Source organism: Oncorhynchus tshawytscha, linkage group LG09 (assembly GCF_018296145.1).
Source record: "Oncorhynchus tshawytscha isolate Ot180627B linkage group LG09, Otsh_v2.0, whole genome shotgun sequence".
Lineage (NCBI taxonomy): Eukaryota > Metazoa > Chordata > Actinopteri > Salmoniformes > Salmonidae > Oncorhynchus > Oncorhynchus tshawytscha.
In genome coordinates this window covers 41,022,563-41,037,999 of record NC_056437.1, presented here as the reverse complement: position 1 = coordinate 41,037,999, position 15,437 = coordinate 41,022,563, and the positions used below count along the sequence as shown (strand labels likewise).

Below are 15,437 nucleotides of genomic sequence, written 5' to 3'. Positions count from 1 at the left end.
TGCCTCTACGCTTCCCATGCCTCCTATTACCCATTCAGTCATGAACCCAGAGTTTTGATTTGATAATATTAATTATGCTTACAATACAACAATTTCTATACATAGAATACCGTAATAACGTTTATCTTCCTCCTTTATCTGGGGCTCCTGAGTGGTGCAGTGGTCTAAGGTCATTTTCTAGAAGTGTTGAAAATGGGGGGTTATTCTTTTTTAAAAATGTGTATGCTATTTTTCCCAAACTTTTAGCACACATGTCTTCCAATATACAGTATGTCAGGTACACATATACAATGCCTTCAGAGTGTTCATTGACTTATTCCAAATAATTTTGTTACAGATTGAATTCAAGATGGATTAAATATATTATTTTCTCACCCAATACCACATAATGACAAAGTGAAAACATGTTTTTATAAATGTTTTCAATTTTAATGGAAATTAAATAGAGAAATATCTAATTTATGAAAGTATTCACATGAGTTTAATACATGTTAGAATCACCTTTGGCAGTGATTACAACTGTCTTTCTGGGTTTGTGTCTAAGAGCTTTGCACACCTGGATTGTACAATATTTGCCCATTATCATTTTTTTACTCTTCAAGCACAAATCTCCGCAAATGAAAACTAAATATTAGTCTAAAAGTGGAGATAGTGGAGATCAAGTTTATAAGTTGCCTGGCTGGGCTGATGAGACAGTGGATTGTGCAATCAGATGGAACAGAGTAAATAGGCATTTTAACGTCATAGATTTATCTGGTGGAAACTTGTGGAATAGACACTGGCTGGAATGCGGTTTTAACCAATTAGTAGTTAGGAATTGCTTGCCAAGACGACATTGAATGTTCCTGAGTGGTCAGTTTTGACTTAAATTGGAATGAAAATCTATGGCAAGACTTGAAAATGGCTGTCTAGCAGTGATCAACAACCAACTTGACAGAATAAACTAACCCTAACCCGAACCCACTGGAATTGTGATACAATTAATTATAAGTGAAATAATCTGTCTGTAAACAATTGTTGGAAAAAGTAGAAGTAGATGTCCTAACCCACTTGCCACAACTATAGTTTGTTAACAAGACATTTGTGGAGGTTGAAAAACAAGTTTTAATGACTCCAACCTAAATGTATGTAAACCTCCGACTTCAACTGTACATGTACAACTGAATAATGTCCTTAATCAGACTTTGTAAAGCAATATCTGAGACCAGTAGTACAGTGAAGAGTGCAACGAGAGTAATGCAACAAGGTCCCTGAGAGGCAGTACTATAGAATGATCACACCCGTTTCTTGTTACATTTGAAAAAGTTAATGTGATGACTGCTATTTATCAAATAATTACCTACTACGTGTAATTATTACTCATTTAAATTAATAATGTAACATGTAACTCATTAGGAATTTGGGGCACCACGGGAAAAGTTTGTTTTATGAGTTACCGTCTCCCAAATTAATTAACTCAAGAATATATAGGTATCATACCAGTCACTAATTAATGATTTCCTCGTATCAGTCTCATTCTGAACATCATAGACTCCATATATCTGCAGAAACCTGGGTCTCACTGATCATTCCGTACCACACAAATTGATTTGATTATTTATTTACTAACAAGCTAAATGATAACATAAGATGCACACATGGTATGGGTTATTGATTAGAAACTTAATACGATGACAACAGGTCCCTAGCGGAACAGCACAATATGACACTTGTTACACAAGATGGAGATTTAAAGAGAGAGCTAGAGAGAAAGAGAAGCAACACTTGGATACATTTGTAAGCTACGCTTAGTGTAGCCCTAATACCTTTCCCCGAAATTCCATTTCTTTGTGTAAGAAGTAATGTAATGATGTATTTACGTGTTGAAGGTCTTCCTCGTGTATCTCTGTTGGGTATCTCTGTTGGGCCCAGGCCTTAGTGGGCAGAGTTCCGCTTAGTGAGAAGGGGCCTGTTCCTCGGTGTAAGTCTCTGATTGTCCACAAGATGTCACAATGTCATTTCTCTTAGTTGTCTGTTTACTTGTACTCGTTCTGGAAGAGGGGTTTTCTGAGCCATGTAGATGATCCCAGAGTGGGGATGAGAGCAGTGTAGACAAATGATGATTTGAAGAGATTAACCAGATGGTCTGGCTTGAATTAGATACAGAACAGCTACTAAACCACACAGCTACTAAATGCATGTGCATTTGCAATATGTTTCAATGGGCATTTACCATCACGAATTTGTCATGCTCAAAAATCCTGCAGGAATGCAAAATTGACTGGCCCGATGAACTCTGGATGGCTGGGCAGTGATAGTGGTTCCTCTCCATCGCTCGTTGGGGTTGATTTCAGAATGTCACTTTGGTGATGGTACCTCACTGTTTAAACATATTGCAAATGGACAAAAGTCACCAGCAAGTCACCGTCCACCAGTCAATTAGATATCATTCTGACACCAAACTGATACAAACTGACACCACACCCACTTTTTCCAACTCGTTTAGAAGCCAACTATCACATACTTCAGAGCTGGCCCAAAAATCACACCGCCTTCTGGGCCGAGCCGGTTTCAATGCACCTAGTCTTGCGTCTCTGAGATTTTTCTAAATGTCGTCATTTTCGTAATGGTCAAAATGAATTGAAGTTATTGCAAATGTACGAGGCTGTTTCTCGGTCCGAGAACCCTCTAGAGCTACATAACTCACCACGCACTATCGACCTGAGCTCTAGAACAGGTTTCTAAAGTTTCAGAACTCTAAGTCTGACGGTTCTTTAACAGTTAGAACAAAGTTAACTATTGCTGCTCCAGTTTCAACTGTTCTGCCTTATTATTATTCGACCATGCTGGTCATTTATGAACATTTGAACATCTTGGCCGTGTTCTGTTATAATCTCCACCCGGCACAGCCAGAAGAGGACTGGCCACCCCACATATGCTCTCTCTAATTCTCTCTTTCTTTCTCTCTCTCGGAGGACCTGAGCCCTAGGACCATGCCCCAGGACTACCTGACATGATGACTCTTTGCTGTCCCCAGTCCACCTGACCGTGCTGCTGCTCCAGTTTCAACTGTTCTGCCTTATTATTATACGACCATGCTGGTCATTTATGAACATTTGAACATCTTGGTCATGTTCTGTTATAATCTCCACCCGGCACAGCCAGAAGAGGACTGGCCACCCCACATAGCCTGGTTCCTCTCTAGGTTTCTTCCTAGGTTTTGGCCTTTCTAAGGAGTTTTTCCTAGCCACCGTGCTTCTACACCTGCATTGCTTGCTGTTTGGGGTTTTAGGCTGGGTTTCTGTACAGCACTTTGAGATATCAGCTGATGTATGAAGGGCTATATAAATACATTTGATTTGATTTGATTTATTGCAGGCACTGTCTGTCTCTACGCACCCCAAAATGTCCCTCCTTCCATGCTGTGTGTGTGTGTGATTTAGTTTTATTTGAAATTTTATGGGAGACATGACTAATTTACAGTTCTTGAGGGTTGCCTAATCGCAGAAATGAAGTTTTGGAAAGATCTGACTTTTTTAACCCTTCGAAACAAACCCTGTGACACCAATTATGGCACTTCCGGTTGGCACAGGAAGCTAAAAGTAAAGACATATCCTCATTGTGGGAGACTTTTACAGAATCCTGAGTTTTAAGTCTTTACGTTAAGAACTGACTGATTTACACAGGGTTGAATGCACTATTTCTATCAAACTGCAGGTTGGGTATGGAAAAACACTTTTAGGGTGATTTTAACCACTTCCTGTTGCTTCAGGAAGCTTAGAATCGACACAGGTAGACCTCATAGTGGCTTGATGGACTGTCATCGAAGACAGGTTCATAAGGCATTCATAACCCACATAGGCTTCAGGTTGACTTTAGAGGAGCAGGCAATGTATTCCTATGGGGAGAGAAGTCATTGTAATCTGTGAGATCAAAAAACCCTGATTAACTGTTAAGGGTTAATGCCACACGGTCAGGGTTAGGCTTGCACAGATCGGGAGGACCTCAGGAACATTCCTGTGGTTGAATTGTCCTTCTAAACCTAATGGTTCCACCGCTGTCACCCAAAAGCAAATGACATTTAGGGCCAGGCTTAATTTTGGGCGTTCTTTTTTTCAAGGTCGCTGCACTCAGAGCGAGCTACGGTCAAGCGGGGCATCTCGTTGAACTCAGCACGGCCTTGAGAATATGAAAATGCCATTGTAGGCTCTGTGTGTCTTTGACCACCGCACTTTTTCACTCCATCCTTGCTGTGTGTGTGTGTGTGTGTGTTAGAGAGCTTTTCTTTGACATCTGTTGGGAAAAATGACTGATTTACAGTTCATGAGGGTTGCCTAATCACACATATGAAGTTTTGAAAAGATCTGACCTAAATAACCTTTCGAAACAGCCACTATGACACCATTTAAGGCACTTCCGGTTGGCACAGGAAGCTATAACTAAACTCATATCCTGATTGGGGTAAAGTTTTAAGTGTTTACATTAAGAACTGACCGATTTACACAGGGTTGAATGCACTATTTATCACAAACTGCTGGTTGGGTATGGAAAAACACTTTTAGGGTGATTTTAACCACCTCCGGTTGCTCCAGGAAGCTTAGAATCAACACAGGTAAACCTCACAGTGGCCTGATGGATTGTCATCGAAGACAGGTTCATAAGACATTCATAAGACATAGGCTTCAGGTTGAATTTAGGGGTGCAGGCAATGTATTCCTATGGGGAGAGAAGTCATTGAAAACTGTTTGATGTAAACACCTACTTTTAACTGTTAAGGGTTAATGCCACACGGTCAAGGTTAGGCTTGCACAGATCGGGAGGACCTCAGGAACGTTCCTGAGGTCAAATTGTGCTTCTCACCCGAAAGGTTCACCCACTGTCACCCAAAAGCAAATGAAAAATTAGGGCCAGGCTTCATTATGGGCCTACTTTTTCTCATGGCCACTGCGCTTAAACCGAGCAAGCTACGGTCAAGCGGGGCATCTCGTTGAACTCGGCACAGCCTCGAGATTATGGTAATGTCTTTCCAGGCTCTGAGTGTCTTTAACCCTTTCACACGTACCATCACACGGGTGTGATCGTTCTACAGTGGTCCCTGAAGCGTACGATCACACCCCGTGTGTTTAGAATACTCATTTAGAATGCTCGTTTAGAACGGCAGTTTCGAATGACGCAACAATCAGCGTTTGAGCTGGCCACTTTTTTCAGAAACACACTTTTTTCAGAAACACAGTCCTTACAAAGTTATGTCCAGAATGTCAGCAGTTTATTTTTGGATGCATTGTTCAGATATTCACAGAAGTAAATATAGCATAACACAATCATCCTAACCGGAAAAATGTAGGCTACATTTGTCCTAGCGCTGAGGAAAGATTGACCCAACACAAGCAGTCATATTTTCTAACTCTCAGCTGACTACAAACTACAATATGAATTAGCTGATAGCAATTACTATATATAATTAATCACATCACGGGTGAGCTCACCATTGATCGAAATAACTAGGTAAAACACTTTATAGAAATCGAAAGTAATCCGACGATTAGTTTCAGCGCGCAGCCATGCATTTTTTCCTCACAGAAACCGAAGATAATAAGAGAAGAGGAGATGAGTTTGGTCTGTTTGTAGTATTGCATGTTGAAGGGGTGTGTCATCTACCGTCGTTCACATCCCACCATTAATTTCCCGGAAGTCCTCAAAAAATTTGTGAACTCTTACTCGCCTCATTTTGTTATAACATCTTTGGTCAAACAGACGTGAATCCCAGAATGCATTGTATGTCAACAAACATGGCTACACAGCTGGAATTAGCTTAGCTCATCATAATCAGTACAACCTTCAAAAAAGTATTTTACACACATAATATGTGCACATTACAATCTGTGCTTGAATCGGAATGCATGAGTTGTCACCTAGAATTGAAAACATGTGAATAAAATCGTAAATACACAAATAATTACCACACAAAACATTTTCTGATAGTGATTTATTGATACAAGTGGCGCGTGTCGGCAGTCAACCACGTAACCTCCCACTCTGCGCCATTCAGTGTTGTTGTTTATGTATGTAGCTAGTGAGCTAAGCTGTAGCATTAACAATGTCTTTCAAAAGGAGACAACTCACAAATGTGGAAATTCTGGAGATTTTTTAAAATTCTGACAATGAGTCTGAGTATGAAAGTCAGGAATCAGATTCTGACAGTGACAGTGAGGAGCTGCCCCTCAACCTTGTAGCCATTGAGAACCCTGAATCTGAATTTCCCTTGTCAACTGAGGAAGTACCAGGTCCCTTTGAAGATGCTGGTGGTGATGGAGGCAGACGGACAGTGGATGAAGTACAGGAGTTCTGTGGTAGCTGGAAGGCCACCAGTCATTTCACCCCACCTGGCCCTGCTGTCTGCTTTGACGAGTCCCAGTCTGGAGTGCAACGCCCCTTGCCATTTCCAACTGAGGCAGAGTGCTTCAAGTTGTTTCTGACAGAGGAGCTGGTGGGAGAGATAGTTGAGGAGACCAATCGCTATGCCTTAGAGCTACAGGAGAAGAGAGAGCCAGGAGTGAGGGGAAAACTCGCTAAATGGGTGACAACCACAATTAGTGAAATGTATACCTTCCTGGTGACAGTCCTTCTCATGGGAATAGTAAAGAAGAACTCCCTAAGAGAATACTGGAGCACAGATCCTATGTTTGCAACTCCCTTCTTTGCCTCCCTCTTTTCCCAAGATCGCTTCCTAGTTCTGCTGCGATGCCTGCATTTTGTCAACAATGCTACTGCCATCCTAAGTGACCCGTTACACAAAATAAGAAATGTTCTTATCAGCCTGACATCAGCATTTGGTCGGGTCTTTGTACCATACAAGGACCTATGCATTGATGAGTCCCTGATGTTATGGAAAGGTAGGCTGGCGTTCCGTCAATATATTCCCTCCAAAAGGCACAGGTTTGGAGTCAAGTTCTTTGTCATGTGCGACGTGAAGACAGGATTTGTCCAGGATATTATAGTTTACACAGGGTCCACCACTGACATCAAACATTATGAGGGGCTTGGGGTGTCAGGGTCCGTGGTGATGACCATGCTGGCTCCTCATCTCGGCAAGGGACACACTTTGTACGTGGACAATTGGTACAGCAGTCCCACACTCTTCCAGCATCTGCTCTCCAACAGCACAGGGGCCTGTGGCACAGTCAGGTCGAACCGGAAGGGGATGCCGGCATTCGGATGCGGGAAGATGCAGAGAGGGGAGGTGGAATTCCAGGAGAACGGTCAACAGCTGGCAGTAAAGTGGCATGACAAGCGAGACGTCCATGTCCTCTCCACTGTCCATACAGCAACCATGTCGGCCACAGGGAAGGTGGACCACCTGACCGGAGAGAGAAAGATCAAACCAGATTGTGTGCTTGATTATAACCTCAAAATGGGGGCCGTGGATAAGGCAGACATGATAAACAGCTTTGGAATGAATGCACACGGAAAACGAACAAGTGGTATAAGAAGATATTTTTCCATCTGATCGACACTGCTGTCCTCAACGGCAGCATAGTTCACCGCCAACTAACAGGTGAGATGATTACTGAACAAGGTATTTTTGTAATTGGATGTACAGTTCACATACAAATCCATTATGCAATTATAGTGACAATATCTCACCCACCTACCCACTGCCTCATTATCCTCTAACTTTCCTCATCTTACCCACTCCCTCATAGGTAAAGTAATTACCTACCAAAAATACAGAGAGAACCTCATGAGAGAGCTGCTGGAGGAGCACCACACCCCTCGGCGCCCATCCACTGGGGGCCGTCCTGCTGCAGACAATCCCCTACGCCTCACTGCACGACATTTTCCCTGCAAAGTCCCTCAAACTGCTTCTCAAGGTAGTCGCACACGGAGGCATTGCAAAGTCTGCCTGTCTGGCGCCAGGAGAAGTAAGCAGAGGAAGATGACAAAATACATGTGTCTAGCTTGTGATACACCTCTATGTATTTCACCATGCTTTGAGGAGTATCACATGCTCAAGCATTATTGAGCACATCTGCAGCAATAGGTGACTGACTGACCTGACATGTGACTTGATAGGTGACCAGCCATGATACTATGCCTTAGAGATGGGGGTGGAAATGCAGTTGTTGTTCAGTCACTGAATGGATAATGAATATGGGTTTTGCATATTCAGTTTTTTGTCCTCTAGTAAAACAAGTTGTTGAACCAACTACCAGTCCTGCAATAAAATAGATGAATATTACATATTGGCATATGTGTTTTCTTGCTGTGTTTTCATCCAGTACAACTGTTAAGGAGTGTACGTTAGCATACAAAAGCTGTCCTCATTATTCAGCTCCAAAGATGTCCAGCTCCAGTTATGATATTGGCAAATAATGTTTCTAGTTTCTGAAAGTACAGAATAAAGAGGAATTATTCATTAGAATACAATATAAGGATATAGCAATAAAACAATACTACAAAGAAGTAACATAATAAACACTGCTATAAATAAATTGTTTATTGCATTGACAAAATCACAGATTTGAGTTATAACAGTAAGAAACTAACTTTTGAGCTCCACAAGGGGGCAAGGCAGGGCAGAATAGAGCTATGCTGAATAGAACAAATAAACAAACCATGGTCATATTTTTTATTTATTTAACTAGGCAAGTAATTTAAGAACCAATTATTATTTACAATGATGGCCTACACCGGCCAAACTCAGACAACGCTGGGCCAATTGTGCGCTGCACTATGGGACTCCCAATCACAGCCAGTTGTGATACAGCCTGGATTTGAACCAGTATACCGCTGCGCCACTTGGGAGTCATAAGGCCAGGGTAGCTTCAAAATACAACACAAGCTAATAGTTTTCTGACGCAACTAGCATTGTTTTACAGAGCTAATAGAATAATGTAGCTAGGTAAGCATGATTGACAATAACACCATAAAGGTTATAAAATGTGTAACGTTACCTCACGTGTCCGCAGTTATAAGGAATATATTATGATCTACAGCTACAGCAGAAACGGCATACGGAAACTATTATTATAACTATTATAACGTAATAAGGCACTTACTTTGATGGAAACGCAGCCTGGATTTGAACCAGGGAGTCTGTAGTGACACCTCTAGTACTGATGTGCTGTGCCTTTGACCGCTGCACCACTTGAGAGTCATAAGGCCGTGGTAGCTTCAAAATGCAACACGATAATACTTCTCTGACGCATTTAGCATTGTTTTACAGAGCTAATAGAAGAATGTGGCTACATAAGCACGATTGACTATAACACCATAAAGGTTATAAAATGAGTAACGTTACCTCACGTGTCCGCGGTGATAAAGAATATACACAAATATATTATGCTCCATACATACAGTATGCTACAATAGAAATGTGGAATAGAAAATGTGAACACGTGTGCAGATCCTGTTCTGACGGGAGATAAGCAAATGTCTGCAGACGTGAACTGCACAAACAATTGGGAAGTGCTTGGGGAATTTTGTCCGTGTCAGAAATGTCCCAAAAATGTAATTATCCGCAAAAGTAAAAATGACTATTTTTATGTGAATGAATGAGGAGGCGGAACACACCTAAATTCAAACTGTTTTTAGAAAATAAAAACTTGTTTGAAAATCATTTGAAATTGAAGTTAAAACAACCTATAAATATAAACAGGGTGCGTGCTTTAGTTTGAGGGCAGCGCGGATAAAATGTACTGTTACGTATCAATCACATTCTGGAATGGAGAGAACATTCTAACATCACGTGCATAAAAAAACTCACGCTGGGGCGACCGTTAGAGATATTTGGAACTCACGCATGAAAGGGTTAAGCACTGCACTTTTGTCATGCCATCCTTGCTGTGTATGTGTGTGTGAGAGTAGCTTTTCTTTTTTCTTTTTCTTTTATTTTACCTTTATTTAACTAGGCAAGTCAGTTAAGAACAAAATCTTATTGTCAATTACGGCCTAGGAAGAGTGGGTTAACTGCCTGTTCAGGGGCAGAACGACAGATTTGGGGGTTAGAACTTGCAACCTTCCGGTCCACCTCTCTAACCACTAGGCTACCCTGCCGCCCCTTTGACATCTGTTGGGAGAAATGACTGACTTACAGTTCATGAGGGTTGCCTAATCACACACATGAAGTTTTGAAAAGATCTGACGTTTTTAACCCTTCGAAACAGCACCTATGACACCATTTTAAGGCCCTTCCGGTTTACACAGGAAGCTGAAAGTGAACACATATCCTCCTTGCGGTAGGCAATTATAGAATTTTGAGTTTTAAGTCTTTATGTTATACTGACTTATTTACGGAGGGTTTAGTGATTGTGTGTTATTTCAGAAAATCACAGAAAATCACAGAAATCTCGCAGAGCTCCGTAGCACACTTTAAAAAGATTCTTATGAACACGCTGCAACTGGATCTGTAACTGTTTAAAAAAATATATATTTTTCACCAATTTGACATTGTACGATTTCTCTTAAATGACGATAGATAAATGAAGTGAAGCGGAAAAAGTATTGCTCTCTTTTCATTTTGGACCTTTAATCCCAGAAAAATGGCCATAACTCAAAAATCTTGTGGGATTTACCGGGACAGTGGAAAAATTACCAAAATTGAATATTTTATAAAACGAAAACCGAATGTCCGAGAGAGTTCGTTTGATGACTTCCTAGAAGATCTGGCCCTGCCGTACGGCCCGACGCCGTCCGCGAATTTTACAAACGTTTTCGGACGTCTAGTAAGGGACCGTACATTTGCAATATGGACTTTCTCACTAACCATATGGCAAGCGTCAAAATGTTCCCTTAAGGTATGAAAGGAATCTGTGAAAATCTAACCCTAAATGTTGTTTCAACCAGTCATATTACATTCGTATTTATCACTCAGAGATCTTAGAAAGTAGCTAGACTTCACTTTATCATTAGGGGTGAAGCATATATCCTATAGGACACCAAATTTGGTCAGAGTGCGAAGGCTTCATGGCGCCGATGACATGGGCAGTCTTCACTTGATTGACTATAACTTTGTCAAATAAGCACCAATCAGGGTCAAACGCTACCTAGATAGCCAATGAGCTGGGCTTTACGGGTGTATGCAGAAACCTCGTATCTGTTGCAAAATTTGGCTTCTAACCTTGTGCGACAGCAAGCCTTTTCCTTAGGGACAAAAATTGCAAGAATATTATGAAGTTGTGAAAACTGGGTGTTTTGCAAATGTTGTACGAACAATATGGCTACTAATACTGGAAAAGCTAAATCAAAGTCCACGTATACAGATTTAAGGATATTTTTTTCAGAAAAATGTAATGTAAATGTGTCCTTCATGGTTTGCCCAAATGTACCTGGGTGACTTCACACTAAATCTCATGAAGCTTGCACATACTTCAAGTTATCAATCTGAAACGTTGCACATACAATGCTGCCCTCTTGTGGACACCATTGGAATTACAACCAGAGTGATGACTTGACTTGGAACCTTTCTGTTGCATTTCAAAGCTGGTGGTAGAAGAAAACACAAAAAAATATATATTTTTCTTTGTATTTTTTTCTGCCAGATCTATTGTGTTATATCGTGCTTCTACACCTGCATTGCTTGGTGTTTGGGGTTTTAGGCATGGGTTTCTGTACAGCACTTTGAGATATCAGCTGATGTACGAAGGGCTATATAAATAAATTTGATTTGATTTGATTTGATATTCTCCTCTCCATTCAATTCACATTCAATTCATGTTTCCTTTCAAATGGTACCAAGAATATGCATATCCTTGCTTCAGGGCCTGAGCTACAGGCAGTTAGATTTCGGTATGTCATTTTAGGCGAAAATTGAAAAAAGGGGGCTATCCCTAAGAAGTTTTAATCTTTAGCCCCATTCATCTCTTTAAGGGTTGATCCGAGTGTTCTGTCCTAACAAGCACCCAAGCTAACTGGCTAATGTTGGCTAGCTTGCTCGCTACTTCCAGACACAAATGAGAGAACAACTCACTGACCATTTTACTCACCCTAGCAGAGCTGGTTATGCTGTTTTTATGTTATCCAGAGCGTTGTTGACTGCAACTGTGCTGCTGGCAACAATTTACACTTTTTGCCAACGTTTACTGACACCGGCCATATTCAATGGGTGTTGAGAGTTCGTAAATTTGCCAGTTATTCTGCTCTTTGGCACACTCAGACGAGAGTGCTCTGAAATCAGAGTAGATAGCCAGAGCAAATTTACCAGCTATGTCTATCAACAGTTGTGGCAGTGACATGCTATTGAAATGGATACTTGCACAGTGGAGTATTTTGTTAAGACATATAGCTAGCTAGCTAGCTAAACAATGAGCCATAATCCCAACTCATGACGTTACTACCCAGCTTGAATTTGCAGGTAGCTAACCAACCAGATTCAATGTTAGCTAGCTAACATTAGGCTATAACTAGCAAAGCAAATGGCTCTCAGATACAAATAATAAGATCATACATGCTGGCTTGCTAGCTATACATTGCTAGCAAGCCAGCCAGCTAACATTAGCATAACTTTATCTTGAAATGAAACGACTTTCTGCCAAAATTAGAAATGTATAATATCTGAAAATGTAGCTTGCTAGATGATCTTACCCATATACACAATGCATGGATGCTTATCCCTGTCACAGATCCCATGGTTGCCCTTAGGTTGAAGATGTAATCCACAGACAGGTGTTTCCTCCATCTCCTTAGCTATCATACTCTAATTCCACTGATTTCAAAAGTCTATCCTCCAGAAAGTGGAAAGCAAAACACTGATGCAGTTCTACTAAGCAATATATAAAAAAGCAGAGTTAGACAGCATTAGCAACACATACTGACCAGCTCAGATAGACAGAAGCCTGCTATATTGCAGACCAATATTGCAGAGCAAGAACTCATCTCTCGGCATGTCCAGCCCACTCATTATCTCAGCCAATCATGGCTAGCGGGAAGGTTGCTGACTTTTTCTGTGGCCAACTAGGCTTGTAATTTAACCATTTTATTCATATTTGTGTATTTACAGATGGCATACACATTTGTTATTAAGGCACATGAAAGTTCACATGTTCCAGAAGGCATTTCTGCCAAAAAACATGTTTTGATTTAAAAAAAAGTTTACGTTCAAATGGCTCTCCTGTGAAGTAGTGACCTGCGACATACGCCTAGTTTTCTGAAACAAGTCACATATACATAAGTGGCTGTACAGTATACACCACTGCCAATATGCAGCTGAGATATGCAGCTGAGATACAGTATTTCTGACCAACTTGAACTCTGGTGGCAGAACTAATTGATGATGTGAACCAGATGTTAGGATTAAAACCGTATGTATTTTTAAAAGTATATTTTAAAAGACTTAGCATCAGAAAGCAGTGAACAAGGGTGACTAGAAGAGGACAATTTAAATATAGCACATTTTCAAATAACCTAGAGAAACATCTAAATACTGAATTTGGAGGCGCTGGTAAGGGGCGTAGCAAAAACAGCAGGAAGATTTCTGGAAAATAAATCCACACTTTTGTCAAGAATAATGATTGACTTCTCAAGTCACGAATATTGGAAATTCTATTAGGACCGACTTGTTTTTCCGAAAAGATTAAGGAAATATTACAACTCTGTTTTTTTTCAATGAAAATGGCATGAGATATCTAGACTTGTTGATTTACTGTACAGTATTTGACTGATTAGAGAAAATACTAAGAGCGCAGTATTAGAAAAATAATGAGTTGCTTTTGAGTTGATGACCTCTCACTCAATGAGAGGCTTTTATTCCTGAGTCTTCCAGACTCTGGGTATGTATCTGCACCACTGACCTTGCGGAGGTCCAGAGAAACTGTGTTATGGCAGTGCTCACAGCGAGAGCTGTGATGATTAAGTAGAATCCCTCTGGGCTGCGAATTTCACCTTGTTTGTCCTGCAAACCGGATTAAAAAGGAAAGGCTGGCCATCTGGGGAGATGTGTCGACTAACACTTGCTTCGATCCATAACAAAGTATACTTGAGAGATTAACTACACATCCTCTGGACATAGTGCACTTAGTCAAGGAGGACATTTCCCCAAAGCCATCCCACTGGGCACACCACGTAATTTCAACGTGGATAATTGGGTAATATTTAGTTGAGACGTTGATCAGTTGAGACAACCTATATTTAGTTGAGACGACCTATATTCACCCACTCAAAATACAGCCAAAAGTTAGTTGAATTTTCAATGTATTATCACTATGCTTTCAACCATCTAAAAGCATAATTATTTTCCAATGGAAAAACAATGTCAGATTTTTTGCTTTAGTGGTCAATCGTTTTTACCATATGCTCTTATCAAGAGCATTTTACAGCAGTGAGTGCATACATTTTCGTATTGGTCCCCCGTGGGAATCAAACCCACAACCCTGGCAATGCAAGCACCATGCTCTACCAGATGAGCCCATTGTTCTCTGCAGATCATCCCATTGTTCTCTGCAGATCCTCTCAAACTCTGTCAGGTTGGATGGGGAGCTTCAAAGCTATTTTTAGGTCTCTCCAGAGATGTTCGATCGGTTTCAAGTCTGGGCTTTGCCTGGGCCACTCAAGGACATTCAGAGTCTTGTCCCGAAGCCACTCCTGAATTGTCTTTACTGTGTGCTTAGGGTCGTTGTCCTGTTGGAAGGTGAACCTTCGTCCCAGTCTGAGGTCCTGAGCGCTCTGGAGAAGGTTTTCATCAAAGATTTGTCTGTACCTTACTCTGTTCATCTTTCAATCGATCCTGACTAGTTACCCAGTCCTGCCTCTGAAAAACATATCCACAGAATGATGCTGCCACCACCATGTTTCAGCATAGGGATGGTGCCAGGTTTCTTCCATACGTGATGCTTGGCATTCAGGCCAAAGAGTTCAATCTTGGTTTCATCAGACCAGAGAATCTTGTTTCTCATGGCATGAGAGCCATTTAGGTGCCTTTTGGCAAACTTCAAGTGGGCTGTCATGTGCCTTTTACTGAGGAGTGGCTTCCGTCTGGGCACTCTACCTTAAAGGCCTGAATGGTGGAGTGCTGTAGAGATGGTTATCTTTCTGGAAGTTTCTCCCCTCTCCACAAAGGAACACTGGAGCTCTGTCAGAGTGGCCATCAGGTTCTTGGTCACCTCCCTGACCAAGGCCCTTCTCTCTCGATTTCTCAGTTTTGCTGAGTGGCCACCTGTAGGAAGAGTCTTGGTGGTTCCAAACTTCTTACATTTAAGAATGGAAGCCACTGATGGAGGCCACTTATGTAGGCCACTATGTTCTTGGGGACATTCAATGCTGCAGAAATGTTTTGGCACCCTTCCCCAGATCTGTGCCTCGACACAATCCTGTCTCAGAGCTCTATGGACAATTCCTTCGACCTCATGGCTTGGTTTTTGCTCTGACATACATTGTCAACTGTGGGACCTTATATAGACAGGTGATTGCCTTTCCAAATCATGTCCAATTAATTGAGTATACCACAGGTGGACTCCAATCAAGTT

General features: G+C 41.2%; 1 long non-coding RNA gene across 1 annotated transcript; it reads left to right on the top strand.

Moving 5' to 3' along the window:
• The first annotated feature begins 7,443 nt into the window (after positions 1-7,443).
• On the top strand, positions 7,444-8,218 carry LOC121847166. The gene is made up of 2 exons (XR_006084095.1): positions 7,444-7,534; positions 7,683-8,218. It is a non-coding gene; the product is annotated as an uncharacterized LOC121847166 (long non-coding RNA).
• Positions 8,219-15,437: the final 7,219 nt, after the last annotated feature.